This window comes from Euphorbia lathyris, chromosome 5, assembly GCF_963576675.1.
Source record: "Euphorbia lathyris chromosome 5, ddEupLath1.1, whole genome shotgun sequence".
NCBI lineage: Eukaryota > Viridiplantae > Streptophyta > Magnoliopsida > Malpighiales > Euphorbiaceae > Euphorbia > Euphorbia lathyris.
In genome coordinates this window covers 35,598,180-35,613,631 of record NC_088914.1, presented here as the reverse complement: position 1 = coordinate 35,613,631, position 15,452 = coordinate 35,598,180, and the positions used below count along the sequence as shown (strand labels likewise).

The 15,452-nt window shown below is 39.4% G+C and overlaps 1 pseudogene; it reads left to right on the top strand.

The window, feature by feature from the left end:
• The first annotated feature begins 9,499 nt into the window (after positions 1 to 9,499).
• On the top strand, positions 9,500 to 12,870 carry LOC136230109 (disease resistance protein RPM1-like; annotated as a pseudogene).
• The last annotated feature ends 2,582 nt before the right edge of the window (positions 12,871 to 15,452 follow it).

Here is a 15,452-nt window from a genome sequence, read left to right as displayed (position 1 = left end):
TTCACTCAGCGTGCTGTATAATTCCTTTTCAAAGAAAAAGAAGTCAGCCTCAACGTTCAAAATTTTAAATAGTTCCTATCCCCCCCTTGGAACTAACTTGTTACGTTATAAGGGACCAACAAGTGGTATCAGAGCTTAAAAGCTCACTGTGCAAGGTTTAACTACCTTGAGCTGATCCCCACTATGGCTGAAAACAGCACTCGGTTTCTCCCAGGAAATCTGACAACTCAGATTCTACCTGAGGGTCTGTCCATAACTCGGCCTCCCCTATTCTTCGGGTCTAACTATACCTTTTGGAAGAATAGGATGACAAATTTCATTCAGGCTACAAATATGAGTGCCTGGCTATCTATAGTCCAAGGCCCATTTGTTCCTGTTGAAACTGTTGATGGCCAAACGGTTGTCAAATCTGAGACCAAATGGACAAAGGATGATCTCAAGAAGCTACAAAATCATGCTTCGGCTATAAACATGCTTCACTGTGCGCTCAATGCTGCAGAATACAACAAGATTTCAGGTTGTGAGTCAGCGCAGGAGATCTGGAAGAAGCTGAAGGTCACCTATGAAGGAACCAACAAGGTGAAAGAATCCAAGGTGAACCAGCATATGAGATTGTGCGAGCTGTTCGAAATGAACGATGATGAAGGGATCTCAGACATGAATGCAAGATTCACAAACATCATCAACGAGCTCAAGAGACTTGGGAAGATCTTCACTGAGGAAGAACAAGTCAAGAAGATTCTTAGGAGTCTTCCTAAAAGCTGGCAAGCAAAGAAGACCGCTGTTGAGGAAGCTCAAGACTTAACCACCTATAAGTATGATGAACTCATCGGCTCACTGCTGACCCATGAGATCTCGATGAAGAATTTCGAGGTGAAGGAAAAGTCTGAAGACAAGAAGCAAAAGTCTCTTGTCATGAAAGCTGAATCCACTGATGGGAGCTCAACAGACGATGAAGAGATGGCTATGTTTACCAGAAAGATGAAAAGGCTGTTCAAAAAGAATGACAAATATTCTAAGAAGCCTTATAAGAAGTTTGATAAGTACAAAGCTGACTCCAGCGACAGCAAGTACAAGAAGGACAGCTCAAAGCCCATAACTTGCTTTGAATGTCATCAAACTGCAGTTGGGCCCATCGCTTCAGTTGGGCCTATATATATTAGTCTCCATAAGCCCAACAATCTCCCACCTGGAGACTAAACCCGTCATCTGATGGTAGTGCCATGCCTTTAACTTAATTACCAAGGGCAGCTGAAGCCATACATAGCTTCAGCTTCTCTAAGGTTACAACCTTAGTCAACATGTCTGCATGATTCTCTGTGCCTGGAATCTTCATCAACTGCAATATCTTCCTGTCCAAGAGATGCCGTATGTAGTGATACTTCAACTCTATGTGCTTTGTTCTTGAGTGAAAGGCGGGATTCTTTGCCAAGTGAATGGCACTCTGACTGTTGCTGTACAAAATAGGATCCTTCTGCTCCTTTCCCAACTCACGTAAGAAATTCTACAACCATACCATCTCCTTACTAGCCTCGGTCACTGCAACGTACTCAGCTTCTGCAGTAGACAAAGCCACCACCTTCTGTAGCTTTGAAGCCCAAGAGACAGCAGTACCACCCAATGTGAAGACATATCCGGTTGTACTTCTTCTCTTGTCAAGGTCACTAGATGCCAAATATGCATCCACATATCCTGTCAACATAACTTTCTTGCCCTCAAAACATAGGGCATGTTCAGTGGTTCCCTTAAGGTATCTCAAAATCCACTTTACTGCTTCCCAATGCTTCTTACCAAGGTCTCCCATGAAACGACTAACAACTCCCATAGCATGTGCAATATCCGGCCTTGTGCACACCATTGCATACATCAAGCTGCCAATTGCTGAGGCATATGGAGTTCTCTCCATTTGGACTCGCTCTTCTCTGCTCTTGGGTGAGTCATGTTTAGATATCTTGAAATGGCTACCCAAAGGAACCGTAGCTGGCTTGGCATCTTGCATGTCGAATCTAATCAAGACCTTCTTGATATACTCAGCTTGTGAGAGATACAACTTTCCAGCCTTCCTATCTCTTTCAATCCTCATGCCTAGAATCTTCTTAGCTTCTCTGAGATCTTTCATAGCAAACCGCTCAGATAACTGATTCTTCAGTTTTCTCACTTCTCGAGCACTTGACCCTGCAATCAGCATATCATCAACATATAACAGTAAAATTATGTAGCCTTCATTCAATTTCCTGAAGTAACAACAATGATCAGCTTCACTCCTCACGAACTCAATTTCGTGGATGAATCCGTCAAATTTCTTGTACCACTGTCTTGGAGCTTGTTTCAGACCATACAAGCTCTTGTTCAACTTGCACACAAGCTCAGCGTTATCAGACTCATAGCCTTGAGGTTGCTTCATATAGATGTCTTCATCTAAGTCCCCATGAAGAAATGCTGTTTTTACATCCATTTGCTGCAGCTCCAAATCTTCTACTCAACACTAAACGAATAGTAGTCAGCTTCACCACTGGAGTAAAAACGTCAGTATAATCTATGTCGTACCTCTACTGAAAGCCTTTCACGACCAGCCTTGCCTTGTAGCGTTTGCTACCATCAGCCTCTTCTTTGATTCTGAAAATCCACCTGTTTTGTAGAGCCTTCTTACCCTTTGGAAGCTCAACAAGTTCCCAGGTGCCATTGGTCATCAAGGAATCCATCTCATCATCTATTGCAAGCCTCCACTTGCTCGCATCCTCTCCACGAGATGCTTCCAAGTAGCTTTCTGGTTCACCACTATCTGTCAACAGCATGTAGTTGCTTATAGGCGTGTACCTGTCAGGTGCTCTACGCTCTCTAGTGGATCTGCGCAGTGTAACCGGTGGAGTTTGGGGTTCTTCTACCTCCTCCACAACTGCCTCCTCCAGAACTGTCTCCTCCATAACTACCTCCTTGCTCCCACCAGAATTCGTGATGTCTAGGTCCACGACCTCTGGTCCTGCATCACCAGTATCAGATGCGCCCAGACTATCCTTGTACATTATCTGCTCGTTGAAAACAACATCCAGACTGCGAATAATCTTCCTGTTCTGACTGTCCCAGAACCGATATCCGAAATCATCACCACCGTATCCAATAAACGTGCACTTAATAGACTTTGCATCTAACTTACTTCTCTCAAGGGGAGCAATATGAACATATGAATCACATCCAAATACTCGTAGAAAGGATAGATTTACCTGTTTGCCACTCCAAGCCTCTTCAGGAATGCCACTCTCCAAGGGACTCGATGGCCCTCTGTTGATCAAGAATGTTGCAGTGTTAACTGCTTCTGCCCATAATGTCTTCGAAAGTCCGCACTTCAGCCTCATGCTTCTAGCATGCTCACACAGAGTTTTGTTCATTCGTTCTGCAACTCCGTTCTCCTGAGGAGTTCCTTTCAGAGTCTTCTCCATGCGAATTCCATTCTCAGCACAGAATTTCTTGAATTCCCTAAGCTCATACTCTCCACCTTTGTCAGACCTCAAGCACTTTACCTTCAAACCTGTCTCATTCTCAACCAAGGCCTTCCATTTCCGAAAGGAATCAAAAGCGTCATATTTCTTTCTCAGAAAATAGATCCACACTTTCCTAGTGGAGTCGTCAATGAGGGTCATGTAATACAAAGCTCCACCAAGAGATTTCACATGTGCAGGACCCCATAGATCGCTGTGAACTAACTCCAACTTCTCTTTCTTCAAATTTCTGCCACCCTTAGAGAAACTTACTCGTTTCTGCTTCCCGAAGATGCAATCTTCACACAGCCCAAGATCAGCAGATTTCAGACCCGACAGCAGACCCTTTGAACACAGCACTTTCATCCCCTTTTCACTCATGTGACCAAGACGACAGTGCCACAAATCTGCATTGACATTCTCCCTCACGACATCAATGCTATTGAAAACGTTGTCTGTTAAGTACAACGATCCAACCTTCTCACCACGGGCAACCACCATGGCTCCTTTGGTCATTTTCCAAGTACCACCTGCAAAAATTACACAATAACCTTCATCATCCATTTGCCCAATTGACAACAGATTTCTCTTTAGGCCAGGAACATGCTTTACTCCAGACAGCTTTATCACAGATCCATTCGGGGATTTGATCGAAACATCTCCCTTCCCTACAATCTCCAAAGGCTCATCATCAGCAAGATAAACCTTTCCGAATTTCCCAGGGGTATAGTTTTCCATCAAATCCGCACTACTACATGAATGAAACGAAGCTCCTGAGTCTAATACCCAAGACTCCAGAGGACTTCTTACACTCAATACCAGGGCTTCTGCTGCTGTTTCTGCAGTTGAATTACTCAGAATCAACGCATCACCAAAATCCTCACTGGCCGAATTCACTGACTTCTCCTTCTACGGTGCCTTACATTCACTCTTGTAATGACCATTCTCATTACAATTCCAGCACTTGATGTGGCTCTTGTCCTTCACAGGTTTCCCTCTCCCTTTGGACTTAGACCTGCCACGATTCTGCTTTGACCTGCGATCTGACCTGCCCCGATTCTCTGCATTCAAGGCTGATCCAGATGTGGAACCTGACTCTTTCCTGCGAATCTCCTCGCTTATAATCAAGTCTCTGACATCATCAAACCTAAGTTTTTCTTTCCCTACTGAAGCACTTAGGGCAGTAACCGTGCCGCTCCAACTCTCTGGTAAAGAAGATAACAGAATTAGGGCTAATACCTCTTCGTCGAAATCAATATCTATAGAACTTAATTGAGTGATTGTCATATTAAAATCATTCAGGTGCATCGCCACTGCTATATTCTCCGTCATCTGCAGATTAAACAGTCGCCGCATCAGATGAACTTTATTTGCCGCGGAAGGCTTCTCGTACAACGAACTCAAGATCTCCAACATCTCCTTTGTGGTCTTTGCCTTCACCGTGTGATGCGCCACGTTTCTGGACAGCGACAGGCGAATCACGCTCATCGCTTTTCTATCCAACAACTTCCACTCTTCATCATACATATCCTCCGACTGCTCACCTAGAGACTGGTACAGATCTTTACCGTACAGGTAATCCTCGATCTGCATCTTCCAGAAACCGAAATCCGAACCATCGAATTTCTCCACAGGGGTTTTTTCGTCTCCCATCGTAATTACCCTCGCTCTGATACCAGTTGTTAGGAATAACTGAAATTACGATAAATGAAAAATAAGCAAACACACAAGAATTGTTTACCCAGTTCGCCACTCAATATGAATGACTACGTCTGGGGGCACTACCAAGCCAGGATATTTACTATAATGAATAAGATACGGATTACAGAGAAAGAGGTTACATTTATACTCCTGAAACCCTAACCGTCTGAAACCCTAATCGCCCAAAAAAAAATTTTTGGATCGCTTCAGTTGGGCCTATATATATTAGTCTCCATAAGCCCAACATGCTCCAGTATTATGGTCCTTATCCCGAAGGTGGAGGGTGTGATATCTCTTGATCAGTATAGGCCTATTGCAATGAGCAACTTTAGCTATAAAATAATTGCAAAAATTTTGGCTGATAGACCCGCTTCTATTGCATCTCGCATTGTTTCTCAGAATCAATTTGGATTTATTCCTGGATGAAGTATTCACCAATGCATTTTGCTTGCTTCTGAAGGCACTAATATGCTTAGTAAAAAGTGTTTTAGAGGGAACTTCGCCTTGAAGGTTGACATCAGGAAAGCTTTTGACACTTTAAATTGAAATTTTTTACTTGCCGTGATGGACGTTTTTGGTTTCTCTATTCAATTTAGAGACTGGATTCTGAATGTTTTATCTGCATCTCGGATTTCAATTTTGAACAATGGAGCCATTAGTGGATATTTCAGATGTTCAAAAGGGGTTCTACAAGGCGATCCGTTGTCTCCTATATTGTTTGGTATTGCCGAGGACTTTCTTAGCTGTTGGTTGCTTCACCTCGTGGACACTGGGCGACTTGCTCCAATGCAATATACTTCTGCAAAGGTGTTTCCGACTCATTAATTTTATGCTGATGACATTCTTCTCTTATGCATGGCCTCTTCGAGTAATCTAGCTATTATTAAGGGTGTATTTGAGCTGTATGGATCTATCTCGGGTCAGTGTGTTAGTTGGAACAAATCTGAATTATTTCTGGGCTCATTTGTTTCTTCTAGACGTGGCAATCGTCTTGCTGATATTATTGGTATTCGTCAAGGGTCTGTTCCATTTCGCTATCTTGGAGTCCCTTTGTTTTTTGGTTTACCAAAGACACGACATCTGACTAATTTGATGGACAGAGTGCCTGCTTACTTTGCTAAATGGAAAGGGCATTGTTTGTCTATGGCTGGGAGAGTGGCTCTGGTAAATTCTGTGATTACTGGTAGCTTCATTCACTCTTTTATCATTTATAAGTGGCCATCTGCGCTGCTTACACGTATGACTAGGCATATGAGGAATTTTATTTGGTCTGGATCCATTAATTGCAAGAAGCTTGTCACTGTCCCTTGGAAAATTTGTTATCAAAACTTCAAGGATGGAGGTCTTGGAATTAAGAATTTGTCTATTCTAAACAAGGCATTGAATGGAAAGATGGTTTGGGGTCTTCTTCAGGAAAAGTCTCTCTGCTTTAACTTACTTAGAACTCGTTTTCTCAATAAAGCGGGACAGTCACGGCATTATATCATGAATTCTTCTATTTGGGGCTCGATAAAATCCATTTATTCTGAAGTTGAGCATCACTGTTTTTGGTGGATTGGTCAACACTCTGAACTTAATTTTTGGAATGGGGCTTGGATGTGTCCTTCGCTGGCTGCACAGGTTGGCCTATCTGCTAGTCAACAACATCGTTGTTTTGATTTGGTGGAGGATTATTTGGATGGTAATAATTGGCATAATCTACCCGTGTTACCTGCGGTTGTGGAGAATAGATTGCGGAATATTAGGCGGGGTAGGGACGATGTTGATATATGTGTTTGGAAGCCTGCTACGAGTGGGGTTCTAACTGTTAAGCTCTTGTACGCTTGGCTTAGATCTCCTCCTACTCAACAGCCTTGGAGTCGTTTTTTAAGGTGTCAGAGTGTTCCTCCTGCACACTTGCTTATTGGATGGCGGGCTTATCTTGGGTATTTACCAACACATGATCAGCTTCAGTTGCGCGGTTGTCAAGCTGTTTTCTCGATGCAGTTTGTGCTCGTTAGATACTGAAACGTTGGACCACCTTTTTGTCTCCTGTCAGTTTTCCAAATTTATTTGGCATGGTGTTAGCTCATTGTTTGGAAGACGAATTAACACGGACTCGACTCTTAGGAATCTGGTTGATCATGTTGTTATTCAACGTTTCAGTACTCAAATCGCTGATTTGTGGACGGCAACAATTGTTAATACGATTTGGGCTCTATGGCTTGCTCGTAATAGGTCCATTTTTTAGGATGAGAAGGTTGATACTTCCGTCACACTGAGACGAATTTGGGGAGCTATTCGTGAATCTGCTCACACTGGACGGGGCTCCGTTTGGAATTCGCTAGTTGAACTTCAAATCTTAGGTGAGCTCGGGATTGAAAAGCGTCTTGCTAAGACTCCGCACATTACTCCGATTTTTTGGCAACCACCTCCGAGGGATTGGATTAAGATCAATACTGATGCGTCTGTCACGTGTGCTCCTGGTCCTGCAGGTTGTGGAGGTATTTATCGCTTGCATACTGGCCTATGCCTTGGTGCCTTTCCGATTGAAAGTTCCTTTGCTTATCTTGCTGAACTATCTTCTGCTGTTTACACCATTGACATGGCTATCAGCAAAGGTTGACGGAAAATTTAGCTTGAAAGCGACTCAATGTATGTTGTGCAGATGTTCAAATCTAAACCTTGTTCGGTTCCTTGGTTGCTTAGACAAAAATGGTTCAATTGTTAAAATCAGATTGATTCTGTGGCTTTTGTGGTGTCGTGAAGGAAATCATGTTGCGAACTCGCTTGCAAATTATGGACGGACGGCAACAGCATCGACTTGGTGGGATCTCCCGGATTTTTGTAGACCAGTCTTTTTTCATGATCGTGTAGGACGTTGCGTTTATCGCTTTTCCTAATTCTTTAGCTTCATTTTATTCTTTATTCTTTTTGTATTATTACATTTATTTACTCTTTTAATAAATTTAGTTCGGGGCTTTTTTGGATCTGTGGTGGGGGTGCCAGCATAGCTGGAATGTTCGCCGCTTACTCTTCCTCGCTAACCAATCTTTAATTAAAAAAATGTAGAGACTAAAGAGTTGATTAAGATAAAATTTAAAAATATTATTTTAACATGATGAATTTACTATTTGGTTAAGTAAAAATACAAAATATAATTTATAAAATATTAGTATACTTGACCGAAAAAACTGAATCAGTCATAATTCCTATCAAATATAAAATAAGCATTTAAAAAATCATATAAACACAAATTGTCCAATGTACATTAATTACCAAACATAAAATAAAATAAAATGTTTTTTCTCTGATGCAGCTTGTGTTTTTTGTTTGTTAGAATTCATCTCTCCAAATTGGAAAATTCCACACAAGGTAGAGGAAGACTTCGCCATGGCCATGGCCATGGCCATGTGCAAGTGCATGTGCTAAAATTAAATGAAGGCCAAACACATTACCAGTTCTCAGTAGATTGATTTCCTGAAATTTGCAAGTGTCTCACCAGTTCTCTAAACTTGTTTATTTCATATCACTAGCACCATAAACTTGTCCATAAAAGTATATTAGTTCATAAACTTTACGAGTTTCTCACCAACTCCCTAAACTTCGTATTCTGTAACAACTAAATACAAAAACCTATCAAACCTAAATTCTAAAAAATACATCTTCATCTATTCGAGAGGTAATTTTTTCGCTTTTCCTACCTTTCAACCTATTATAAGAGTTAGTGTTGCAGGTTTAAGAGATTGAATGGATGAAGATCGAGAGTTAGTATTATGGTTCTTGTATTTAGTTGTTACAGAATAAGCAAGTTTGGAGAGTTGGTAAGACATTTGCAAAGTTCAGGAAGCTAATCTATTTTTATGGACAAGTTTAGGGAACTGTTGATACGAAATAATCTATTATTTTAGCCAAATAAATTCAGGAAACTAATCTATTATTTTAGCCAAATAAATTCAGAAACTGGTGATGTATTAATAAGTCCTACTTTACATCAGCTTGCAAACGTTCAAATGCCGTCACCTAAGTTAAAAGTTAGAAGAAAGTTTTACAGCACTTTTCAGCATGAAATGTTTTAGAAATTTCAAGTTTAATAAAGTTATTCCCAAACCCCAATACAATACATTAATCAATTTTGCAACTTTAAGACACCGTATTAGAGCTGCTACTTTTCCAATTAATCATGTCCACTTGAACAATCCTATGCACATTTTCCATAGTCAATTTATACAAAGTCAACGCTAACTTAGTCAATATATTAAAAGGAAACCAACAACTATCTTTTTTCTCTTTCTTTTCTTTTCCTTCCACCTTCCTACCGGGTAAATTACATTCATGGCCACTGAATTTGTCCCTTGAACTTCAATACTTAATAGTATGGTTCCTGAACTTTACACTTTTTTACATCGATAACCACTCAAAGCCTTAAAACGACTATTGACGGCCTTAAAATAAAAAATTCAAAGAGTTAATGATATTCTAAGGAACTTTAGTTCTTGAAAACTTTCATTTTAAGATCATTTAAGTGTTGTTTGGTTAGTACAGAGAGATAATTTTTAGAGAGTGAAAGCTCCAAAAAAATGTGAGTTCGGAAAATAAAAAAATGTGTTTTCATGGTAAATGTAGTTTGAACAGCTTTAATTCTTGAATATTTTCATTTTGAAGTCGTTAACGGTCATTTTAAGGAGTTAGTTAAAGTTAAGTGGTTACCAGTGTAAAAAAATATAAAGGTCAGTGGTCATACAGTTAAGAATTAAAGTTCAACGGCCACAATGTTAAAATAGATAAAGTTCGGTGGTCATGGGTGTAATTTACCCCTTCCTATCTCCTTTCCTTCATTGAATGAGAAAAAAGGATAGTCCAGTGAAACAATTGGGAGAAATATTTTTTTACAAGTAACAATGGCAGATGCTGCTGTCAACTTCTTACTTGATAAACTCACTGCAATTCTACTCCAAAAGGCATCATTACTAGGCGATGCTCGAGATAAAATTGAAGAAATCAAGCTCGAGTTAGAGAGCATGAGATCTTTCTTAAGAGATGCAGAGCGAAGAAAGGAACTGAGTGAATCAGTGGAGACATGGGTCAGACAAGTAAGAGAAGTTGCATATGAAGCAGAGGACATAGTAGACGAATTCATGCACCACAATTACAAACAACGCCTCAACAATGGGTTCAAAGGAGTAGTACAAGATGTGATCAATTTCCACAAGAAGTTATCTGCCAGAAGTCGGATTTCTTCCAAGTTGCAGAAGATCAAAGCTAAAGTTCATGAGGTAGCTGAGAGAAGCAAGCGATACGATTTTAATCAGACTGATGATGCAAAGACTAGAAATTCAGCTGCTGACCGATGGCAACACTATGGAGAATCATCATATTTTGCAGATGAAGATGATATTATCGGAATGGAAGAGAACACAGAACAGTTAATTGGATGGTTGACAGAGGAGGCACCAGGGCGGACTGTTATTTCAATTGTGGGAATGGGAGGCCTAGGGAAGACCACTCTAGTCAAAAGCATCTATGACAATCCAATGATCAAGAAGGATTTTGATTGCTGGGCATGGATATCTGTGTCGCAATCATACGGAATCATTGAGCTGCTAAGAAGCATGATTAAAGAAGTTTTTGATACAACACAAGTGGCAATACCTAACAACCTGGGGTCAATGAACAACAGGCAACTGCTAAGGATCCTCGTTGATTTCTTGCTTCAGAAAAGGTATATAATTGTGTTAGATGATGTGTGGAGCATAGACCTATGGAGCAAAATAAGAGGTGCATTTCCCAACAATAAATGTGGAAGCAGAATTGTCCTCACCACAAGAAATGAGAATGTGGCTTCTTCAATTGGAATTCGAAGTCGTGTCCATCACCTTCATCCTCTCCAAGATAAAGATGCTTGGGCTCTCTTCTGCAAAAAGGCATTCTGGAGTGACCAGGAGCATACCTGTCCCAAAGAGCTTCAACCTTTGGCTGAGGCTATTCTAAAGAAATGTGAAGGCTTGCCCCTAGCAATAGTGGCAGTTGGAGGTCTCATGTGTTCTAGAAGCAAGAGGATTGGAGAATGGAAGACCGTTTATGAGAGTCTTAATTGGCAACTCAGTCACAACCCTATGCTTGAACAAGTGAAAGGCATCTTGTTACTGAGTTTCAATGATTTACCATTTTACCTAAAGAATTGTTTCTTATACTGTTGTGTTTTCCGTGATGGTTTTCCAATCAGGAGAAAGAAGCTAATTCGGCTGTGGGTAGCAGAAGGGTTCATTAGAGAAAGAAAAGGCATGTCAATGGAAGAGATAGCAGAAGAATATCTCACTGAACTTATTCTTCGAAGTATGATTCAGGTTACAGAGACTAATGATGCTGGGAGAGTGAAGATATGTCGAGTCCATGATGTTATGCGAGAACTGGCCAGTACGACATCTGAGAAGGAGAATTTCTGTGTAGCATACGATGGGTATCACACAAAGGTAGAAGGAAAAATCCACCGTCTATCAATATATGATACAGCTGAAAACATCCGGTTGAGCAGTACAACATCGTGTCATCTACGCTCATTCTTTGTATTTCCAACAGATATGTGCTCATCATTCTCTCTAAATTCTGTTTCATCAAAATTCAAATTATTGAGAGTACTGAATCTAGAAGGAGTTCCAGTTGAAAACATACCAACCACATTAGTCGAGTTGTTCAACTTAAGGTACTTGAACTTGAGGAAGACAAAGATTAAAGAGCTTCCAAAGTCAATAGAAAAGCTGAAAAATTTACAAACTTTGGATGTTTGGAAAACCAATTTGGAGAGGCTGCCAAGTGGGATATCAAAGCTATCTAATTTGCGACATTTACTAATGTGCACCAGCCATGATCAGAATTTGGAAGCAATTAATGCCCCAGGTGGGATTCAAGCTCCAACCGGAGTATGGAACATTCGAAGTTTGCAGACATTAGCATGCATTGAAGCAGGAGAAGAGCTACTCCAACAATTAGGGAACTTGACAGAGCTCAAAAGATTGGAAATCACAAAACTAAGAGCAGCTGATGGACCAAAGCTGTGTTCTTCAATTCAAAGGATGACAGACCTTTCCCATTTGGGCATGACAGCAACAAACACAGAAGAACAACTTCAATTAGAAGCTTTGGTTATGCCTCCCAAGCTTCTCCAAAAACTAACATTGGTTGGAAAATTGAATAGGTTGCCTCCCTGGGTTGGGTCTTTAAGCAGTCTAACTCATTTACATTTGGGGTTTTCTTGTCTAGGGGAAGACATGTTGTCTTCTCTATGTGAACTTTCAAGTTTAGTGTTTCTAGAACTGAAGAAAGCTTATGATGGAAAATTATTGCAGTTTGAGGCAGGATGGTTTCCTAGACTGAACAAATTGATTTTCCTAAAACTTGGACAGTTGAATAGCATAAAAATAGAGGAGGGGTCACTGCCTAGCATAAAAGAATTGTACCTAATTGGGTGTGAGGAGCTAAAGGCATTGATTGCCTTGGGGCATTGAGAATCTAATTGGACTAAAGAAGTTACATCTGGAGGAAATGGCACAAGAATTCATAAGTTAGAAAATGATGAAGAAAAGGTACGACACATTACCACAATCAAACTTGTATATCTAAGAGGAGAAACCCAAGTGGTTGAAACACTTTAAATAGAAACAATTTTTATATAATAGTTGAGTTTCAACGGTTGTTTACAAGTTAAAGGAAAGATGAAAACAATTTTATACCTGTGAGAAATTCAGAGCAACCGTGTTACTTTTGGCTTCAATCTTTAAATGATTTCTTTTCAGTTTAGCTCTATCTTCCTGCATCAGCAACAGATTTTCTTCTTTCTTTCATTCCGCCATTTTCACAAACACCTAACAGGCCACGGCCACAAGTTTCAATTCAGGTATATATGTTTTTTTTTGGGAGGATGTCCAAATTTGCTGCAAAATTTATGGAGAATCGTAAATATACTCACTCACATAAGAACTATACTCCAAATCAACAACAACAACAACAAAAAAAAAAAATTTGCCACTAGGATAAAGAAGTATTGCATTATGACATTTTGGGCTTTTTAATTTGTTGATTTTATATAGCACTCTAATCGACCCGAGTCGAGCCGAGCCGAGCTTTGGCCTGTTCAAGCTCGGCTCGCTATAAAATTAACGAGCTCGAGCCCGAGCCGAGCTTGCTATAAAATTAACGAGCCGAGCCTGAGCCGAGCTTTGGCTTGCTCAACGAGCTTGAGCCGAGCTTCGAGCTTGTTTCGAGCCCAAAATCCTCTTTTGGACTTGGTTCATTAAGAAAATTATCTAACCATGAATTGTTTATGAGTAAATTGTTAATTATATTTATGAAGTTTGCTCGTAAATAACTCTTTAATTGTGTACATAAATGTTCTAATCGAGCTTGCTCGCGAGCATTCGAGGCGAGCTTTGGCCTGCTCAAGATTGGCTCGTTTACGAACCGAGCCAGTAAATCATGTTCACGAGCGGCTCGTTTACAAATCGAGCCGAGCTTTTATCAAACCGCTCATGAGCGGCTCGGCTCATTTACAGCCCTAATTTTATATGTATTTTTATATTACCAATACACTTTTTATAATACTTTCTTTAATTTATCTTTATTTATAGTAAGAGAGATATAATTATTAATGAAAATTATATTAATTATGCCATAAAAATTAGAGTAAATACTTTATTAGTCTCTGAATTTATGTGTATTACACTAATTAGTCCCTCTGTTTTTCGAAACACACTATAACATCTCTGAGTTTTGACAAAACTAATTACTTAATCCATCCATCCGTAAATTTTAGGAAAAATTACAAAATTGGGTCAAATGGGAGACCCATTTACATATTTAACTCATTTACTCAACCTACTACATATCTAGACTGTTTTTTTAGTAACTTTCCCAAAATACCCTTAATATTTTTGTAATTTTACGGCGCGGCTATCTCCCTCCCATCTGACTTCGCAGATTCTAGCATATGCGAAGCCTGTGAAGCTAATATTTGGTTCAGTTGATGATTTTAATTAGCATATGCGAAGCCTGCGAAGTGAATGTTTGGTTTAGTTGATGATTTTAATTAGCATATGCGAAGCCTGCGAAGCGAATGTTTGGTTTAGTTGATGATTTTAATTAGCATATGCGAAGTCTGGATGTATTTTTAACAAAATTCGCTAAGTGGTATATAACAAAAAATGGCAAACAACAACGAATTCTAATATTAAAATCATAACATTATCAAAATTTACAACAAGATTGCCACAATAACAACATTAAAGCATAACATTATCAAAATATGCTAATTAGCAGACTTCACATATTGCACAATATGCGAAGTGAGATGTAACATTCAAATCCTAACAATCGATCGTAAACGCCTTAATCCGCGGTGTTGCACGCTAGCTTTCATTTTCTACATCGCTCAACCTATTTCCCACGATTCTTCTTCCGTATATAAATATCACTCAAAGCCAAAATTAACATTAATCAGAAATGGATACTCTCTGTTTAAAAACAGGGATTCACAGTATTGCTCCGCCGATCTCCGTCGGTGGATCTTTGGAGGCTCGTATAAACACATTGCATGTAAGTAAGTTGAATCGAGAGAAATCTATTGTGGCTGCCGCTCGGCCTCAGAAAGCGGCGTCTAAATTCTCTTTTAGGTATTCTTTGCAATCTTTATGGCCCGACGGAGGTAAAAGTAATAGGTCTAATTGATTGGCGTAGACGACTTATCTTAGTCGAGAATGGAGAGAGAGGTGGGGAAAATATGTTAAAGATTTTGCAGGTTAGATCCCTGTGGAAAGAGGAGGAGGAGCCATTTTGGGTGAAGCCACCAAAATCGTACATTTGGAAGAGAAAGGGGAAAGGAAAGATGAAAGATTCGGGTATTTTGGGAAAGTCACAAAAATAAAGTCTAGATATGTAATAGGTTGAGTAAATGGGTTAAATATATAAATGAGCCTCCCATTTGACCCAGTTTTATAATTTTCCCTAAATTTTATAGAAAATGACAAATTTGTCCTTCTACCACTATTTAACTTTGTTATATGTTTAATTAAGTTTTATCTAATTTTATTTATTATATTAATTCAAGAATAAAAAATAATATTAGTAATAAAATTATGTTATAGTGTATTTTTAATTAAAAATACATAATCAATTTTTGTAATAATTTAGCATTATAATCTAAATATATCGTTTATATAATATCTATTTTACGTGGTGTATATATACATGCATTATTGAGTTTCTAATTTATTAAATAATAATTGGTTAAATGAAATATAAGCT